This window comes from Scyliorhinus torazame, chromosome 4, assembly GCF_047496885.1.
Source record: "Scyliorhinus torazame isolate Kashiwa2021f chromosome 4, sScyTor2.1, whole genome shotgun sequence".
NCBI classification, from domain to species: domain Eukaryota; kingdom Metazoa; phylum Chordata; class Chondrichthyes; order Carcharhiniformes; family Scyliorhinidae; genus Scyliorhinus; species Scyliorhinus torazame.
The window spans coordinates 61,224,654-61,243,946 of NC_092710.1; the positions used below are offsets into that span (position 1 = coordinate 61,224,654).

Consider the following 19,293-nt stretch of genomic DNA (forward strand, 5'->3'; position numbering starts at 1 on the left):
TTCTGAATGAAGAATATTTATTATGAACTCAATAATGTTCAGAATTGTATTATGTGTTTCTGCCTGCTCCTCCCGAATAAACAAATACCTTCCGCGTCAAATCACCGAAGCAGCTTTTGCTCTTATGTAGTCGTGGCCGAGTGGTTAAGGCGATGGACTAGAAATCCATTGGGGTCTCCCCGCGCAGGTTCGAACCCTGCCGATTACATATGTTCTTTTTCTCATTCAGGTTCAAGTTTCACCACGTTCTTTGGAACGAATGGTGTCTGATGCGAAATGGTAGCCCACACTTTACAAAAAGACGAGTTGTTTTTCCCTACAGAGTGCGCTCTATTTGAAAAGTCGGGACACAGTTCAACATGTGTTGTTATTCAGTGATTGGAAAAGTTCACAACGCTTTCTGGATAAGAATTATACAATGGAACATATGCCATTAATTAGTGAACGGAGATGTACAGACAGCTTGCTGATGAAGAGTTAGGCCATGGGCAAGCGTTATTGACTAGGGAGGGGAGAAGTAAAAGCCTGAATCATGCGAGCAACAATTCCAATTTTCAATTATGCCCAGGGATTGGCGATGGTGAATGCAGAAAAGCTAGTGTTTCGAAACAAACCTGTTGGACGTTGACCTGGTGTTGTAAGACATCGTACTGTGCTCACCACAGTCCAACACCGGCATCTCTAAATCATGGCTATCTCCAAACTAAGACAATGCGAATGCTTTTTGGATAGTGTATATCGCAAATTGATTGCAGATGGTTGAATAAATACTAGAAACTAAGAGGGAACAAGTCAAGACCAGCATGGAGAGAAATAATCCTCACTCACCCGTCAGTCAGAAATGTTGGCTGTCTCCCAAGCACTAGGTCCGGGGGCGCTTACCGAGCATTGCCAATTTAACCTTGTGGCGATCAAATGAGGACTCTCAAGTCGCGAACTTGCTTTGTGACTGTAAAGACGTCCGCGGTTGCAATTCAAATAACCATAGTTTCAAACTCCATCTACCCTCCATTGCACTCAGGTTTCTTCTTTATTGTTAACAATTACTTGCCATTGTGGGTTTGATGGCAGACACGATTTTTTGCATTAAGAGGAGAAAGTGCTTGAGGAGTATGTGGAAATGAACCAAAATGGGAACGTCTCGCCGTCCGTGGTTTGGAAGGTATGGAAGGCGGGAGTGAGGGGAGGTCATTTCATTCAAGACAAAGGTAGGTAGCGAGGCGCGGGAGGGAGGGCAGCGTTGATCGGGGAGATGTTGGCGGGCGATGGAATATATCTGATGCATACGCAAGAGGGACATGTCGTGAGGAGGAAGGAGTTGCCGGTGAAGTTTGATCTTCTATCGGAAGAGAGGGCGGTTCAGCAATGGAGTCCCGCAAGGGATTGGCTATGAATATGGTGAGAAAGCCATTGGATTGCTGGCGGGTCATTTCCATCGGCAGGCAACAGCGAGGGAGGTGGGACGGAGTATTTCTGCATCTGAATGTGAACTGGTTCGTGGATTTAGAAGAATGTTGAGAATATTTTTGTGACATTTGGGCATTTTGGATCTGAAGCGCGGGGAGTATCGAACTTATATTTGATAATAAATGTAAAATCCTCCCTTTAGTTGATGCGGAGTGGAAACGTTAACTCCGTTTCTCTCTCCACTTATGATGCCAGACCGGCTGAGTTTTCCCTGAAGTTTCTGTTTTTGTGAGTTGAAATGTAATGGATTTGCTTTAACCCAGATGTTTCTGGACCCTGAGGATAATTCCTGCATTTTCAGAATCCAGCACTAACTCCAGTTTGTATTGTGATTTCTGTCGGTGCATTACCGCCCTGTCAACAAATACAGAAAGAAAATGCATAGAGTCCAACAGCAAATTGCGAATTTAAATCAAATCAAATGGCATTTCCTAATTCAACAAAGCGGTGCTATCAAAACTTTCCTATAGCAACCTTAACAAAGCTATTGGCTCATCTCGGGTTTGGATTTCGTCAGCTTCTGAATGAAAGAATATTTATTGTGAACTCAATAATGTTCAGAATTGAATGATGTTTTTCTGCCTACTCCTCCCGAATAAAAAAATACCTTCCGCTTCAAATGACTCCGAAGCAGCTTTTGAGCTCGTGTAGTCGTGGCCGAGTGGTTAAGGCGATGGACTAGAAATCCATTGGGGTCTCCCCGCGCAGGTTCGAACCCTGCCGACTACGTATGTTCTTTTTCGCATTCAGGTTCACGTTTCACCACGTTCTTTGGAACGAATGGTGTCTGATGCGAAATGGTATCCCGCACTTTGCAAAAAGACGAGTTGTTTTTCCCAACAGAGTGCGCTCTATTTGAAAAGTCGGGACACAGTTCAACATGTGTTATTATTCAGTGATTGGAAAAGTACACAGCGCTATCTGGATAAGAATTTGACAATGGAACATATACTATTAATTAGTGAACGGAGATGTATATTCAGCTTTCTGATGAAGACTTAGGCCATGGGCAAGCGTTGTTGACCAGGGAGGGGAGAAGTAAAATGCCAATTTTCGATTTTGTCCAGGGATTGGCTATGGTGAATGTAGAAAAGCTAGTGTTTCGAAACATACCTGTTGGACGTTAACCTGGTGTTGTAAGACATCGAACTGTGCTCACCACAGTCCAACACCGGCATCTCTAAATCATGGCTATCTCCAAACTAAGACGTTTGCGTTTGATAAGGTTCCCCACGGTAGGCTATTGCAGAAAATACGGAGGCTGGGGATTGAGGGTGATTTAGAGATGTGGATCAGAAATTGGCTAGCTGAAAGAAGACAGAGGGTGGTGGTTGATGGGAAATGTTCAGAATGGAGTTCTGTCACAAGTGGAGTACCACAAGGATCTGTTCTGGAGCCGTTGCTGTTTGTCATTTTTATCAATGACCTAGAGGAAGGCGCAGAAGGGTGGGTGAGTAAATTTGCAGACGATACTAAAGTCGGTGGTGTTGTCGATAGTGAGGAAGGAAGTAGCAGGTTACAGAGGGATATAGATAAGCTGCAGTGCTGGGCTGAGAGGTGGCAAATGGAGTTTAATGTAGAGAAGTGTGAGGTGATTCACTTTGGAAGGAAAAACAGGAATGTGGAATATGTGGCTAATGGAAAAGTTCTTGAAAGTGTGGATGAGCAGAGGGATCTAGGTGTCCATGTACATAGATCCCTGAAAGTTGCCACCCAGGTTGATAGGGTGGTGAAGAAGGCCTATGGAGTGTTGGCCTTTATTGGTAGAGGGATTGAGTTCCGGAGTCAGAAGGTCATGTTGCAGCTGTACAGAACTCTGGTACGGCCGCATTTGGAGTATTGCGTACAGTTCTGGTCACCGCATTATAGGAAGGACGTGGAGGCTTTGGAGCGGGTGCAGAGGAGATTTACCAGGATGTTGCCTGGTATGGAGGGAAAATCTTATGAGGAAAGGCTGATGGACTTGAGGTTGTTTTCGTTAGAGAGAAGAAGGTTAAGAGGAGACTTAATAGAGGCATACAAAATGATCAGAGGGTTAGATAGGGTGGACAGTGAGAGCCTTCTCCCGCGGATGGAAATGGCTAGCACGAGGGGACATAGCCTTAAACTGAGGGGTAATAGATATAGGACAGAGGTCAGGGGTAGGTTCTTTACGCAAAGAGTAGTGAGGCCGTGGAATGCCCTACCTGCTACAGTAGTGAACTCGCCAACATTAAGGGCATTTAAAAGTTTATTGGATAAACATATGGATGATAATGGTATAGTGTAGGTTAGATGGCTTTTGTTTCGGTGCAACATCGTGGGCCGAAGGGCCTGTACTGCGCTGTATTGTTCTATGTTCTATGTTCTAAGACAATGCGAATGCTTTTTGGATTGTGTATATCGCAAATTGATTGTAGATGGTTGAATAAATACTAGAAACTAAGAGGGATCAAGTCAAGACCAGCATGGAGAGAAATAATCCTCACTCACCCGTCAGTCAGGAATGTTGGCTGTCTCCCAAGCACTAGATCCGGGGTCGCTTACCGAGCATTGCCAATTTAGCCTTGTGGCGATCAAATGAGGACTCTCAAGTCGCGAACTTGCTTTGTGACTGTAAAGACGGCCGCGGGTGCAATTCAAATAACCATAGTTTCAAACTCCATCTACCCTCCATTGCACTCGGGTTTCTTCTTAATTGTTAACAATTACTTGCCATTGTGGGTTTGATGGCCGACCCGATTTTTTGCATTAAGAGGAGAAAGTGATTGAGGAGTATGTGGAAATGAACCAAAATGGGAACGTCTCGCCGTCCGTGGTTTGGAAGTTATGGAAGGCGGTAGTGAGGGTGGAGGTCATATCATTCAAGACAAAGCTGGTTAGCGAGGCGCGTTAGGAAGGGCAGCGTGGATCGGGGAAATGTTGGCGGGCGATGGAATATATCTGATGCACACGGAAGCGGGACATGTAGTGAGGAGGAAGGAGTTGCAGGTGAAGTTTGATCTTCTATCGAAAGGGAGGGCGGTTCAGCAATGGAGGCCCGCAAGGGATTGGCTATGAGTATGGTGAGCAAGCCATTGGATTGCTGACGGGTCATTTCCATCGGCAGGCAGCAGCGAGGGAGGTGGGAGGGAGTATTTCTGCATCTGAATGTGAACTGGTTCGTGGATTTAGAAGAATGTTGAGAATATTTTTGTGACATTTGGGCATTTTGGATCTGAAGCGCGGGGAGTATCGAACTGATATTTGATAATAAATGTAAAATCCTCTCTTTAGTTCACGCGGAGTGGAACCGTTAACTCCGTTTCTCTCTCCACTGATGATGCCAGACCGGCTGAGTTTTCCCTGAGGTTTCTGTTTTTATGTGTTGAAATGTAATGGGTTTGCTTTAACCCAGATGTTTCTGGTCCCTGAGGATAGTTCCTGCATTTTCAGAATCCAGCACTTACTCCAGTTTGAATTGAGATTTCTGTCGGTGCATTATCGCCCTGTCAACAAATACAGAAAGAAAATGCACAAAGTCCAACAGCAAATTGCGAATTTAAATCAAATCAAATGACATTTCCTAATTCAACAAAGTGGTGCTATCCGCGAAGGTTCGAACCCTGCCGACTACGTATGTTCTTTTTCTCATTCATGTTCAATGTTCACCACGTTCTTTGGAACGGATGGTGTCTCTTGGGAAATGGTATCCCACATTTTGCAAAAAGACGAGTTGTTTTTCCCAACAGAGTGCGCTCTATTTGAAAAGTCGGGACACGGTTCAACATGTGTTATTATTCAGTGATTGGAAAAGTACACAGCGCTTTCTGGATAAGAATTTTACAATGGAACATATGCTATGAATTAGTGAACGGAGATGTACATTCAGCTTGCTGATGAAGACTTAGGCCATGGGCAAGCGTTATTGACCAGGGAGGGGAGAAGTAAAATGCCTGAATCATGCGAGCAACAATTCCAATTTTCGATTTTGTCCAGGGATTGGCTATGGTGAATGCAGAAAAGCTAGTGTTTCGAATATACCTGTTGGACGTTAACCTGTTGTTGTAAGACATCTTACTGTGCTCACCACAGTCCAACACCGGCATCTCCAAATCATGGCTATCTCCAAACTAAGACAATGTGAATGCTTTTTGGATTGTGTATATCGCAAATTGATTGTAGATGGTTGAATAAATAGTAGAAACCATGAGGGAACAAGCATGGAGAGAAATAATCCTCACTCACCCGTCAATCAGGAATATTGGCTGTCTCCCATTCACGATATCCGGGTTCGCTTACCGAGCATTGCCAATTTAAGCTGATGGCGATCAAATGAGGACTCTCAAGTCGCGAACGTTGCTTTGTCACTCTAAAGACGTCGGCGGGTGCAATTCAAATAACCATAGTTTCAAACTCCATCTACCTTCCATTGAACTCAGGTTTCTTCTTTATTGTTAACAATTACTTGCCATTGTGACTTTGATGGCAGACCCGATTTTTTGCATTAAGAGGACAAAGTGATTGAGGAGTATGTGGAAATGAACCAAAATGGGAACGTCTCGCCGTCCGTGGTTTGGAAGGTATGGAAGGCGGTAGTGAGGGGGGAGGTCATTTCATTCAAGACAAAGGTGGTTAGCGAGGCACGTTAGGAAGGGCAGCGTGGATCGGGGAGATGTTGGCGGGCGATGGGATATATCTGATGCACACGGAAGCGGGACATGTAGTGAGGAGGAAGGTGTTGCCGGTGAAATTTGATCTTCTATCGAAAGGGAGGGCGGTCAGCAATGGCTCTCCTTGGTCTAACCTATTTGTTATCTCTTCAAAGAACTCTAACAGGTTTGTCAGGCACGACCTCCCCTTACTAAATCCATGCTGACTTGTCCTAATCCGACCCTGCACTTCCAAGAATTTAGAAATCTCATCCTTAACAATGGATTCTAGAATCTTGCCAACAACCGAGGTTAGGCTAATTGGCTTATAATTTTCCATCTTTTTCCTTGTTCCCTTCTTGAACAGGGGGGTTACAACAGCGATTTTCCAATCCTCTGGGACTTTCCCAGACTCCAGTGACTTTTGAAAGATCATAACTAACGCCTCCACTATTTCTTCAGCTATCTCCTTTAGAACTCTAGGATGTAGCCCATCTGGGCCCGGAGATTTATCAATTTTTAGACCTTTTAGTTTCTCTCGCACTTTCTCCTTTGTGATGGCTACCATATTCAACTCTGTCCCCTGACTCTCCGGAATTGTTGGGATATTACTCATGTCTTCTACTGTGAAGACTGACGCAAAGTACTTATTTAGTTCCTCAGCTATTTCCTTGTCTCCCATCACAAAATTACCAGCGTCATTTTGGAGCGGCCCAATGTCAACTTTTGCCTCCCGTTTGTTTTTAATGTATTTAAAGAAACTTTTACTATCATTCCTAATGTTACTGGCTAGCCTACCTTCATATTTGATCCTCTCTTTCCTTATTTCTCTCTTTGTTATCCTCTGTTTGTTTTTGTAGCCTTCCCAATCTTCTGACTTCCCACTACTCTTTGCCACATTATAGGCTTTCTCTTTTGCTTTGATGCATTCCCTAACTTCCTTTGTCAGCCATGGCTGCCTAATCCCCCCTCTGATATCCTTTCTTTTCTTTGGGATGAACCTCTGTACTGTGTCCTCAATTACTCCCAGGAACTCCTGCCATTGCTGTTCTACTGTCTTTCCCACTAGGCTCTGCTCCCAGTCGATTTTCGTCAGTTCCTCCCTCATGCCCCTGTAGTTACCTTTATTTAACTGTAACACCTTTACATCTGATTCTACCTTCTTTCTTTCAAATTGGAGATTGAGTTCGACCATATTATGATCACTGCCTCCTAAGTGCTCCCTTACTTTAAGATCTTTAATCATGTCTGGCTCATTACATAACACTAAGTCCAGAAGTGCTTGTTCCCTCGTGGGCTCCATCACAAGCTGTTCCAAAAAGCCCACCTGTAAACATTCAATTACGGCACAGGGACAGGGCAGTTGAAACAGATGGCTCACCATCACCTTATCAAGGACTATATGTAATGGATAATGCATTTTGTTCTCACCAGGGATGCTCACACACATGTTTGAATGAGAAAGCAAGTCTGTTCAGTGCATCCCAAACCTCTCAGGAACCCTCTCCTGCTGTCCTTTTCCAGTCTGAATTGAAAGAGTCCCATAACCTTGTCACTTACACCCTGACATGCACAACAAGGCTGCCCTGTTTTTCAGTGAGTTTAATGTCGAGAGCATATCCAGATGAAATGCAAACGTGAACAAAATTCATAGAAAGAATTGTGGATGATGGTGGAAAATTGAAAGTTTATGTTATCTGAAGTTAATCGCTTCGCACATCCTTTAAGGACTAATGCGAACTATCCCTCTATTCCAAAATTGTGTGCGGAGCAATTCTCTCTGTTGGGGCTCCTTGTAACGTCCGTTTCCAATAGATTTTGGATTGAGAAAAAGTGAAAAGAGAAAGCATTTACTTAGCAGTCACGTGGACAATTACTTGTTCCCAGCAGGTCCGCATGAAGTCTACGCTCCGCCTTGAGGGTTTTGTTTTTCATGTCTCATTCATGGCAATGAGCAACACGTTAGGAATCCATTGTGCAGCATTTTCAAAAGACTTAAGGAGCAGGATGTTTTTTCTCTAATCAGAACTGACTGATAAGGAAGCATAAAAATGTGCATGCTGTGTGGATTAGCCATGCTGAAAAAATCCCCTTCTGTTCAAAGGTCTGCAGGTTAGAGGGGGTATGGGGTGGAATTTCGGCGAGGGTGGGGGTGCGGCCTAGGTCTGATGCTCTTTCTGAGGACAGGTGTAAACTCGATGGGCCAAATGGCCTCCTTCTGCACCCACGGGATTCTATAGAAATTTGCTCCTGCTTTGCTGCATTTTCCGGCGGAGCTGTTGGGAAGCGGGTTATTAGTTGGCGGAGAGAACTGTTGTTTGTTTGAATGCAATCACTGGAAGGGAGGCTGGTGTGATTTGTTGCACTGGCGGGAATGAATTTGCCTGAAACATTGCAGCGAACGAGAGACATGAACACAGTTGAGACCGAGTTCATTGAATACCCCCGTCCACAAGTTTGGAAATGTTCCGCAAAGATCTGTGTGAAAGATGTGATGGTATATAAATCGCACAGAAATGTTAAAAGAAGGACTACTTATCAGAACAAGAGGTGGAAATTTTCTCAGTGGCAAGTAAAAACGACAGGATTAAGGATCGCCATTCCAAACTGTCCAGCAACATGACCGCACATACGATGCGTACGCTTGAGACCAGCACGTGGATCAAACCAGCGACCGTACGTTCTTCATACCACGTACTAACCACCTGAGTTAACCAGATATCAGGGCTGGGTACGTTCTCCTGCCGCCCAGAGGTTTCTGAATATTTCCATCTTCACAAAGTGGCCCAACAGCTTCTACATATTCTGCCCAAAGCACATCTCAAGCTCCAAAATCCTCATCTGATATGTAAGCAATTTTTATGTTTCTGCTCAATTCATGGGATGGTCACAATCCCAGAGCTTTACAGCTCAGACAGAGGCCCCAGTGTCACATTGTTTCTGTGCTCGTGGGGACGGTTCACAGAACCAGGATAAATCGCTCAATCCCAATTGTCTTTTGAAGGATGGCTTAATTTACAGAGTAAAGGCACTTCGGACATTGAAATCTAAATAGTGCCGAAATGTAACCATACCCTGAGTCTGATCCAATTAAAGTGCGTGGAACTGAATTGCCAAATAGAATGTGAGGATGCTTAATTATTTTTAAATCTCATCAAATTGGAAGCAGTATTTGGAAATTGACTGATATGCAGAAGATTTTGGAGCTGCAAATACAGTACAAAGGGGGCTGGTTTAGCACACTGTGCTAAATAGCTGGCTTTTAAAGCAGACCAAGGCAGGCCAGCAGCACGGTTCAATTCCCGTACCAGCCTCCCCGAACAGGCGCCGGAATGTGGCGACTAGGGGCTTTTCACAGTACCTTCATTTGAAGCCTACTTGTGACAATAAGCGATTTTCATTTTCCATTTTCATTTCACAAATGGCAAAGTCACGAACAGTTAATTGGACAACAATATTCAGTACGCTGGCTTCACAGTTCAGAACCCACACTGAGTTAGAATCCAGAAGCGGGACTACAATACGAAAGCAGGGAAGATATGCTGAACCTTTCTGAATGTCTGACCAGAGCCCAGCTGGAGTATTTTCACCCATTCCGGACATCACACTTGAGGAATGATGACAAGGTGCCAGAGGTAATGAAGCCGAGATTTACTGGACTAGTACCAGAGATGCGGGACGGCAGTTGTGTGGCAAGCGCAAACAGCTGAATAGTTCTCCTTGCAGAGGAAGTTAGGAGCTGCTTGAATTGACCTGTTCAAAATGCTGAAACATGCTGAAGTCAATGAGAATAAACTGTTTCTATTGAGAGTTACAGTTACAGCAACCAGAGAATAGAAAATTGACAAAATAATGAGAGGGGGAAAGATTTTGACCTGTAATTCACCGCCTGAAATGTTGGAGGAAGCAAATTCAATCATATTATCAGAATGGATTTCAAGTATTTCCGTGATGTTGGGAAGCTAAATATTTCTGGGGCAAGGATAGGGGGAAGTAAGAGGACCGACACTTCTGTGTTTTCTCATTCTATCGTTTATTGACTGTCAGAATCCTGTTGATAACCGCAAAGCTCCGCATTAATCCTCATGTTTGAGGTATGAAACAGTTACTGAACTGAACTCAATGTTTAATCATTCTTGATTCCTTCCCACTCGGCGCACAGTCCAGCTGTGATCTCACAAAGACACCCGAGATTGGAGTTTCGGCCATCAGCTCTCACTTCACGCAGTGTACAAATCCGGAATCGGGCGGACTTAAGGACAGCACATTTCCTGGGAGACCGAGTCCTCACTGACAGTCAGAGAGCAGGAGAGTCAGGAACAAAGCAACTGCGACACTCCGCTCCGTTCACCCGTCTCAGTGCCAGGAATGACTAATACTAATTTTCTTTAAAACCGAAAATGCCCTGTAGGGATTGATCCCAAATGGACCTTCTCAAGGTAAACACTCTCAGTCTTTTGTTCAAATTGAGATTCAGTTTAGTTTGTAATATAAAAATGTCGACATTGAAGTTCCAGATATGACAACAATCCTAGTGTTAGACGATTAAAATTGACACTGTAAGTATTTCACCCCAATATCTCTGAGTAAACAGCCTAATATTAGTCAGAACGTTTAGACAGACTGAGTGCATTATCAGAACAAAATAATGGGGAACTTTCTCTGTCCCATCTATCATTTATCCGCGCCCCTGCCTCACCTTAGCTGTTGAAACCCTCCTCCAATGTCTTTGCTAATTTTAGACTTAACTAATGTAAAGTTCCCCTCTCCCTTTATCACATTAAAAAATCTTCCTTGAAACCCGCTTCTTCGAAAATGTTTTATTTTTCTACCGACCTAACATCGCCCTTTGTGGCTATCTGGTGAAACACTTTATGAATCACCTGCATTGGTTTTCTCCCATTAAGTTGCGAACAAAATGCAACATGTTAAAATCATAGAATCACAGCACGGTTAGCTCCCAGAAGTAGCCTGTTGTGTGTGCACCCGCTCCAACTCTCCAGAAGAACAATTAACCCCTGCCTCATCTCCCACTTCCACCATCATTTTCCTCTTTATTTCCTCTTCAGCTAATGATCAAATTCTCTTTTGAAAGTCATGATTGAAGCTGCCTCCACCACTCAGGCAGTGTATTCCAGATTCAAATCTGCACAGAAAGGTTTCTCCCCATGTCAACTTTACTTCTTTTGTTAATCATTTTCTGTTCGCAATCCTCTCACAGATTCTCCCTATCAACTCTGTCCAGACCTATCATGATGTATAAAACCTCGATCAAATCTGCACTCAATCTTCTCTTCTGTCAAGAGACCAGCTCCAGATTCCCAAATGTATCTTTGTAGTTGTCATTCCTCATTCACGGAACTACTCTTTTGAATATTTTCTGCACACTCTGCAATGCCTCCACGCCCTCCCTGAAGTGTGGTGTCCAGAACTGAATGCAGTTACAGCGCAAGGTAAAACTGAATGTTCCAGAAAGTTTTATCAAAATTTGCATTGTAGTGTGTTATTTCCCGGTAGACTATGTTCTATTTGAAAAGGTGCCACACAATTATTATTCAGTGATTGGAGAGGTACACATAGCTATGAGCAATCTCTTCAAACTTGGAAAAAGTGAATGATTGTTGATATTGTGCATCGCTAATTTATTGTAGATGGTTGAATAAATACTAGAAATTAAGAGGGGGCTAGTCAAGACCAGCATCTAGAGAAATATTCCACACTCGCCCGTCAGTCGTTAATGTTGGCTGTTTCCCAAGCATCCGGGCTCGATTCCTGAACATTATTTCTGTAACCTTAACTGACCTGAAAGCCGATCAAATGAAGAAGCAGAAGTCGCGAACGTTGATTTGTGACTCTGAAGACATCCACGGGTGCAATTCAAATAACCGTACTTTCAAACTGCATCTGTTTCCCATTGAACTCAGGTTTGTTCTTTATTGTTAATAATGACTTGCCATTGTGGGTTTGATGGCAGACCCGATTTTCTCATTAAGTATGTGGAGTTTAACCAATATTTGGGAGGCATTGAAAGCGGGAGTGAAGGGGAAAGGGGACGGGCAGCACGGTAGCAGAGTGGTGAGCGCAGTTGCTTCACAGTTCCAGCGTTCCAGATTCGATTCCTCTCTGGGTCACTGTCTGTGTGGAGTTTGCGCTTTCTCCTTGTGTCTGCATGGCTTTATTCCGGGTGCTCCGGTTTCCTCGCACAATCCAACGTTTGGCCATGCGAAATCGCCCTTAGTGTCAGCGCCATCGGGAGGTGGGAGTAGGCATTTTTGCATCTGAATGTGAACCGGTTCGTGGATTTAAAAGAATGTTCAGGATATTTTTGAAACATTTGAAATTTCAGTTATGAAGGGAGGGGAGCATCGAGCTCAAATTTGAAAATAAAAGTAAAATCCTCTGTTTAGTTCACGCGGAATGGAAACGTTAACTCCGTTTCACTCTCCACTGATGCAACCAGACCCGCTGAGGTTCCCCTGAAGTTTCTGTTTTTTATGTCCTGTAATTTGATGTCGCTGTTTGCTTTAACCCAGATGTTTCTGGACCCTCAGGATATTTCCAGTATTTTCAGAATCCAGCACGAACTCCAGTTTGTAATGTCATTTCTGTCGGCGCACAGAGAAATAATGTGGAGAGTGGAAAATTGCGAATTGAAATCAAATGACATTTCCTAATTCATCAAATTGATGCGATCAAAGCTTTCCTCTAGCGTCTTTAACGGAGCTTTTGTGTCACCTCGGGTTTTGATTTCGTCAGGTTCTGAATGAAAGAATATTTATGATGAACACAATAATGCTCACGATTGATATTGTGTGTGTCTGTCTGCTACAACGGAATAATAAAAAATCCTTCAGCGTCAAGTGACACAGAGGCGGCTATTGCTTTGTGCAGTCGTGGCCGAGTTGTTAAGGCTACGAACTAGAAATTCCTTGTTCATTACCCACGCAGGTTCGAATCCTGCCGACTGCGGATCAGCTTTTACTCATTTAGATTCAAGTTTCACGACGTTCCTTTGGGCCGAATCGTGCCCAATACGGAATGCTATCCAATACTTTTCAAAAACAGGAGTAGCTTTTCTTATTCTTATTTCCTGAATTTCTCCGAGAAATACAGGAAATTAGTGATTTTCTCTACCTTTGTCTCATCATATCTCCAATTATATCTGATCTGCCTGGCTCTGCGTGTGAATTTGTGAATGTTTGGTTGAGCATTTGCATAGAATAATAAAATTTACAGTGGAGACAGAGGTTATTCCGCCCTTCAAGCCTGCAACATCTCATGGAAAGAGCACGCTACGTAAGTCCACATCTCCAGCCTCTCCCCATAACCCAGTAACCCCACTTGGGCACCAAGGCAATTTAGAATGGCCAATGTACCCCGCAGACACGGGGAGAACGTGCAGGCTCTGCAAAGACAGTCACCCAAGTCGGGAATCGAACATTCCCTGTTCCCAGGCTCCTGACGCTGTGGTGCAACAGTGATAACCACTGTGCTACTTTGCCGCCCAAAATAAGATGCGTCGTTGGCATGATTCCAACCGGCGTGGGGAGATCCCAATGGATTTCTCGGCCATCACCTTGACCACTCGGCCACGACTACACGAGTCGGCGACTCTCTGTGAGCTCTCGCGAACAGATCCTCTTTTTACATATCTTTTAATAGTACTAATATTTTTCATGTACTTAATGATCTGTTTGAGCTGCTCGCAGAAAAATACTTTTCACTGCATCTTGGTACACGTGAAAATAAACAAATTCAATCCAATCCAACATGTCTTGCCTTTGTTTATTGTTCCTGCGTTGCTTTTTTCCTTTATTGTGTGTCTTTCGGATGCTCGTCTTCAAATACCTTTCCGATTCCCTACTTAAGTTAACTTCTACCACTGTTTCAGTCGTGTTAAAGGTAGTAGAAACCCTGAGTGAAAATAATATCTCTGCTCCTAACCACTCTTTATTTTTCTCAATAACTTTAAATCCACGACCCCTAGTTATTGACTTACAAACAGAGGATATCCTTTCCAATTTTATTCTATCCAAATCTTACATTACCTGCAAAACGATTGGTCATCTTTTAATCTTGTATGTTTCAACAACGACAAACCGAACTTTCCCGACAACCGCCCATAACTGAAGTATTTCATCCTCATAAACCTCCCAGTAAGTGTCCAATATCTCCCCTCACTAATGTCTTTGATGAAGAGTGTCATTACCCACAAGAATCGTTATTAATGTCCAGCCACAGGTCTGAAAGTTCCAAGATGATTCCAGTGCTTTTCGAAATGATCTCTTGACTTAATAAACACAAATAACAAGCATGACCTTCGAATACATTATGAGATTTATGTATTGGGATCAGTGTCCTTCTGCCCACTTATAGTTTGCAGAAATCTCGAATTTACAATGTACTGACTTTCCATATTAGTCCTCCCAAAGTTCAGAGTTTCAATTCTTAGCTCTTGTGTTGATTTTTATCTATTTCTACATTGTTATTATTTGTTGTCTTACTTTTTGATCTCCTTTCTGAGCGGATCTTTGTTTCTACGAAAGTCTTGTCTTTGCCACTTTCAATTAATGAGGAGATAGAATTGGTGACGCTTATCTCTGTCTTGCATTCTCTATCTGACATTTTTGAATGTCTGTCTGTTTCACTTTGTTTCCATCTCCTGTAATGAAAGATTCATTCTGTCGGTTTGGTCAATTATTCTAGGATTGCCCCCACATCCTGTGATCTCCTCAGGAGATTCAATTATCTCAGCTTTGAAGATATTTAGCGTTCCCAACCCTCTAGTTAGAGAATCATAGAACATACAGTGCAGAAGGTGGCCATTCAGCCCGTCGAGTCTGCATCGGCATCGGAAAGAGCACCCCGCTTAGGACCACACCTCCACCCCATAACCCCTCCCAACCTTTGGACAGTAAGCGGGAATTTAGCATGGCCAATACACCGAACCTGCACATCTTTGGACTGTAGGACGAAACCGGTGCACACGGAGGAAACACACACAGACACTGGGAGCAAGTGCAAACACCACACAGACAGTCACCTGAGGTTGGAACGGAACCCGGGTCCCTGGAGCTGTGAGGCAGCAGTGCTAACCACTGTGCCACCATGCCGCCCTCCATGCTGTCTCCAAGATTTGTAGATCAGGTGGATTGGCCATGCTAAATTGCCCCTGAGTGTCAAGAGGTTTGGTGAGATTGCAGCGCTTGGGTCTGTGTCGGATGGGCTCACGAATGGGTGGTGCTGGCTCAATGGGCCGAATAGCCTTCTTCTGCACCGTAGGTGATTTAATAATTACCTCAGAAAGCATACAATTGCTATTGAGGGAAGGTAATGAAGGTTCATCAGACTTATTCCGGGGATGGCGGGACTGACTTCTGGAGGGAGGTTGGGCAAGCTGGGCCTGTATTCTTAGAATTTATCAGAATGAGAGGTGATCTGATTTAAATCAACAAAATACTTAAAGGGATAGGCAGTGCAGATGCATGTCTGATGTTTCCCTTGTCTTGGAAGTGTGGAACCAGTGTACGACCGATATAGGAGACATTTCGTTATGCAGAGTATTGTGGAGTTTGGAGTTCTCTACCAAGGGCGTGGAAGCTCAGTCACTGAATATATTTAAGGTAGAGATTGATTATTCTCTGATTGACAATAACGTCAAGGTTTATGGGGATAGTGTGTGTAAAATACATTGAAGTGTCCAATCAGCCATGGTGGTATTGAATGGTGGAATAGGCTAGACGGGCTGAATAGCCTACTCCTGTTTTTATGTTCCTACATTCTGGTAGGACAGAGACAGGAAATGCGTCCAAACACTGCCGCCTGCTAGTTCCCGTCCGAGCCGCACTGCATACTGACTGGGAAATGTGTCACCATTCCTTCCGTGTTGTTGGGTGAAACAACGGGAAATCTATTTAAAAATCACAGTGGAATTACTGACACAGCGACAGAGCGGTTCCAGCAGATGGCTCAGCATTACCTTCTCAATGACAATCTGTGATGGATAATGAATTTTGTCCTCACCAGAGATGCCCACACAGAAGTTTGAATAAGAAAACAATTCATGTCACTGCATCCCAAACCTCCGAGGGAACCCTCCCTTCGTGTCCTTTTCCAGTGTGAATTGAAAAGTCCCACAACTTTGTCACTTACACCTTGACAAATGCAACAAGGCTGCCCTGTTTTTCAGTAGATTATCATCGAGAGCATTGTTTAGATGAAATGCAATCGGGGAACAAAATTCATAGTAAGAAATTGTGGTTGATGGAGGAAAATTTAAATTTTGATTTATATATTTTGTTTTTCACGCCTCTTTCATTGTAACGACCAAACCGTTAGGAATCCGTTGTGCAGCATTTTCAACAGTCTTTAGGAGCAGGATGTTTTTTTCTCTGTCCAGAAACTGACTGCCTGATAAGAAAGTTTAACGATGTGCAGGCTGGGTGGATTAGCCTTTCTGATTGCTGGGCGATTGACTCCTGGCTTCCTCTGACTTTTCGAATGAAGGAGCAACGCTCCGAAAGCACGTGATTCGAAACAAACCTGTTGGACTTCGACCTGGTGTTGGAAGACTTTTAAAAAAAAATCTTTTTATTGGCTTTTCTCATATTTATAAACAGTTGTTACTTATATCCCTTACATTTTTCTTGGCCGTGCTAATTTGCTTTATTTTACAGAGAGGTCTGTTTTGTCCATCATTTGACTAACTGTACGTACATTTTGCTGCCCTCTGGATTGGTCTATCATATCCCCGCTTCCCCACCCCCCCCCCCCCGCCCCCTAGGTTTCAGTAGCCTTCCTCTCCCCTTGTGGTTTGCCCATTTCCCCCTCCCCCCACCCCCCCCCCCGCCCCCCCACTCCTCCCTCCCCCACCTCCGTTGCGCAGTCCTTTGGTTCTTCACCTTAGCTTACTCCTCGTTGCTGGCCTCGAACAGGTTTTGGAACAGGCCGACGAACTGCCCCCAAGTATCCAGGAAGCCTTCCTCTGACCATCGGATGGCGTACTTAATCTTCTCCAGGTGGAGAAATTCCGATAGGTCAGCAAGCCAGTCTGCAGCTTTGGGTGGTGCTGCCAATCTCCAGCCGAGCAGGATTCTCTGGCATGCGATTAGAGAAGCGAAAGCAAGCGCGTTGGCGCTCTTGCCCATATGAAGCTGTGGCTGCTCCGATACCCCGAAGATTGCCACGATTGGGCATGGCTTCACCCTCACCCCCACAACTTTGGACATTGCCTCGGAGAATGCTGTCCAGAACCCAGCAAGCTTCGGGCAAGCCCAAAATATCTGGGTGTGGGGGGGGGGGGGGGGGGGGGGGGGGCGGGGAGGCGGGACCCTCTGGCACCATTCACATTTGTCCTCCACCTCCTGGAAGAACCTGCTCATTCGGGTTCTGGTCAAGTGCGCTCTGTACACCACTTTGAGTTGCATTAGGCTTAGCCTTGCGCAGGAGGAGTTGGAGCTCACCCTTCTCAGTACTTCGTTCCCGAATCCCCATCCTACCTCTGTCCCCAGTTCGTCCTCCCATTTTTGTCTGGTCCCTTCCAGTGGTGTTCAGGCTCTGTCCAATAGCTGTCCATATATTTTCCCACATAGCTCCCCCTTCTCGCTGTTTGTGCCTATCAAGCCCTCTAGTAGTGTGCTTTCCGGATGCCCCGGGCACCCTACTATCTCATTGTGGAGGAAGTGCTTTATTTGGATGTCTCAATCCCTGTCCTCTTGCTAGTTTCCACTTCCTCGTCAGTTCGTCCAATATCGCCAGTCTGCACCCTACGGACAAGTCTCCGACAGTCAGTGTGACCCCGTCCCGCCTCCATCTTTTGAAGGTGGTATCTAGTATGCTGGGGTGAAATCTGTGATTGCCGCAGATGGGAGCCATGAAGGACATTTTGGTTACCCCGAAGTGCTATCTCAACTGGGTCCACGTTCTCAGCGTGGCCGCTACCACTGGGCTCGTTGTGTACCTTGTTGAGGAGGATGGGAGTGCTGCTGTGGTCAGGGCCTGGAGTGTTGTGCCTTTACAGGATGCATCTTCCATTTGAACCCAGTCTGTGTCGGGTTCTTGTACCCATCCCCTCACTTTATCTGCCGTTGCTGCCCAGTGGTAGTATTGTAGGTTCGGTAGAGACAGGCCCTCTTTGACTTTTCCCTCTTTCCAATATCGGCTTGGAACTTCTCGGGTTCTTCCCGCCCCCCCTCCTCCACACACACACACACACACACACAAACGCCATGATTAGACTGTCGATGGTTTGAAAAAAGGGCTTGGGGATAAAGATCGGGATGGATCTAATCAGGAAGAAGTACCTTCGCAGTACGTTCACCTTGATCGTCTTCCCACCAGTCTATCCACTAGGAAAGCAGTGTACCAAGAGTGTACCTTCTACCGGAGACTGTACACCTCCGAGGCCCCCGACGGGGATGCGGGAATGAAACAGTTCCTAGACAGACTGTTCGCTGTGAGCTGCCTACCCTTGACAAAGCCCGTATGGTCCTCTGTGACCACCTCTGGGACGCAGCCCTCCAGCCTTTTGGCCAGGACATTTGCGAGTACTTTCGCATCCACGTTTAGCAATGAAATGGGTCTCTATGATTCACGTTCCATCAGGTCTTTATCTTTTTTGGGTGTCAGTGAAATTGTGGCCTGCGATGGCGTGGGGGCCAGGGTGACCTCTGTCAGTGAGTCTGCGAACATGTCCCTTAGGTGTGGGGCCAGGACTGGTGGGAAGCCTTTGTAGAAGTCCACCGGGAAGCCGTTGGGTCCCGGTGCCTTCCCCGCCTGCATGGAGCTGATGCTCTAGATGATTTCTTCCAGGTATATTGGTGCTTACAGCTCCCCACATCTGTCTTCCCCCACCACTGATACTTCCAGTCTGTCGAGGAATTGTTTCATTCCCGCATGCCCATCGGGGGGCTCGGAGGTGTACAATCTCCAGTAGAAGGTCTTGAATGACTGATTGACCTCCTTTGGCTCTGTCACCAGCCTGCCTTTGCTATCCTTAACTTGTGCTATTTCCCTCGTGGCTGCCTGCTTTCTCAGCTGGTGAGCCAATAGGCATCCAGCCTTGTGTCCGTGTTCGTAGAAGGTCCCCCGTAGAAGGCGGGGTTGGTACACTGCTTTCCTAGTGGATAGCAGGTTAAGGTCCATTTGCAGCTTTTTCCTCTGCGCCAGCATCTCTACGGTTGGGGCGTCAGAATACTTTCTATCAACTTCCAGAATG

General features: G+C 45.0%; 2 non-coding genes across 2 annotated transcripts; both read left to right on the forward strand.

Moving 5' to 3' along the window:
- Positions 1-126: 126 nt before the first annotated feature.
- trnas-aga (transfer RNA serine (anticodon AGA)) lies at positions 127-208 on the forward strand. The gene has a single exon. It is a non-coding gene; the product is annotated as a tRNA-Ser (tRNA).
- Positions 209-2,114: 1,906 nt separating this feature from the next.
- Positions 2,115-2,196, forward strand: trnas-aga (transfer RNA serine (anticodon AGA)). Its single transcript has one exon. It is a non-coding gene; the product is annotated as a tRNA-Ser (tRNA).
- Positions 2,197-19,293: the final 17,097 nt, after the last annotated feature.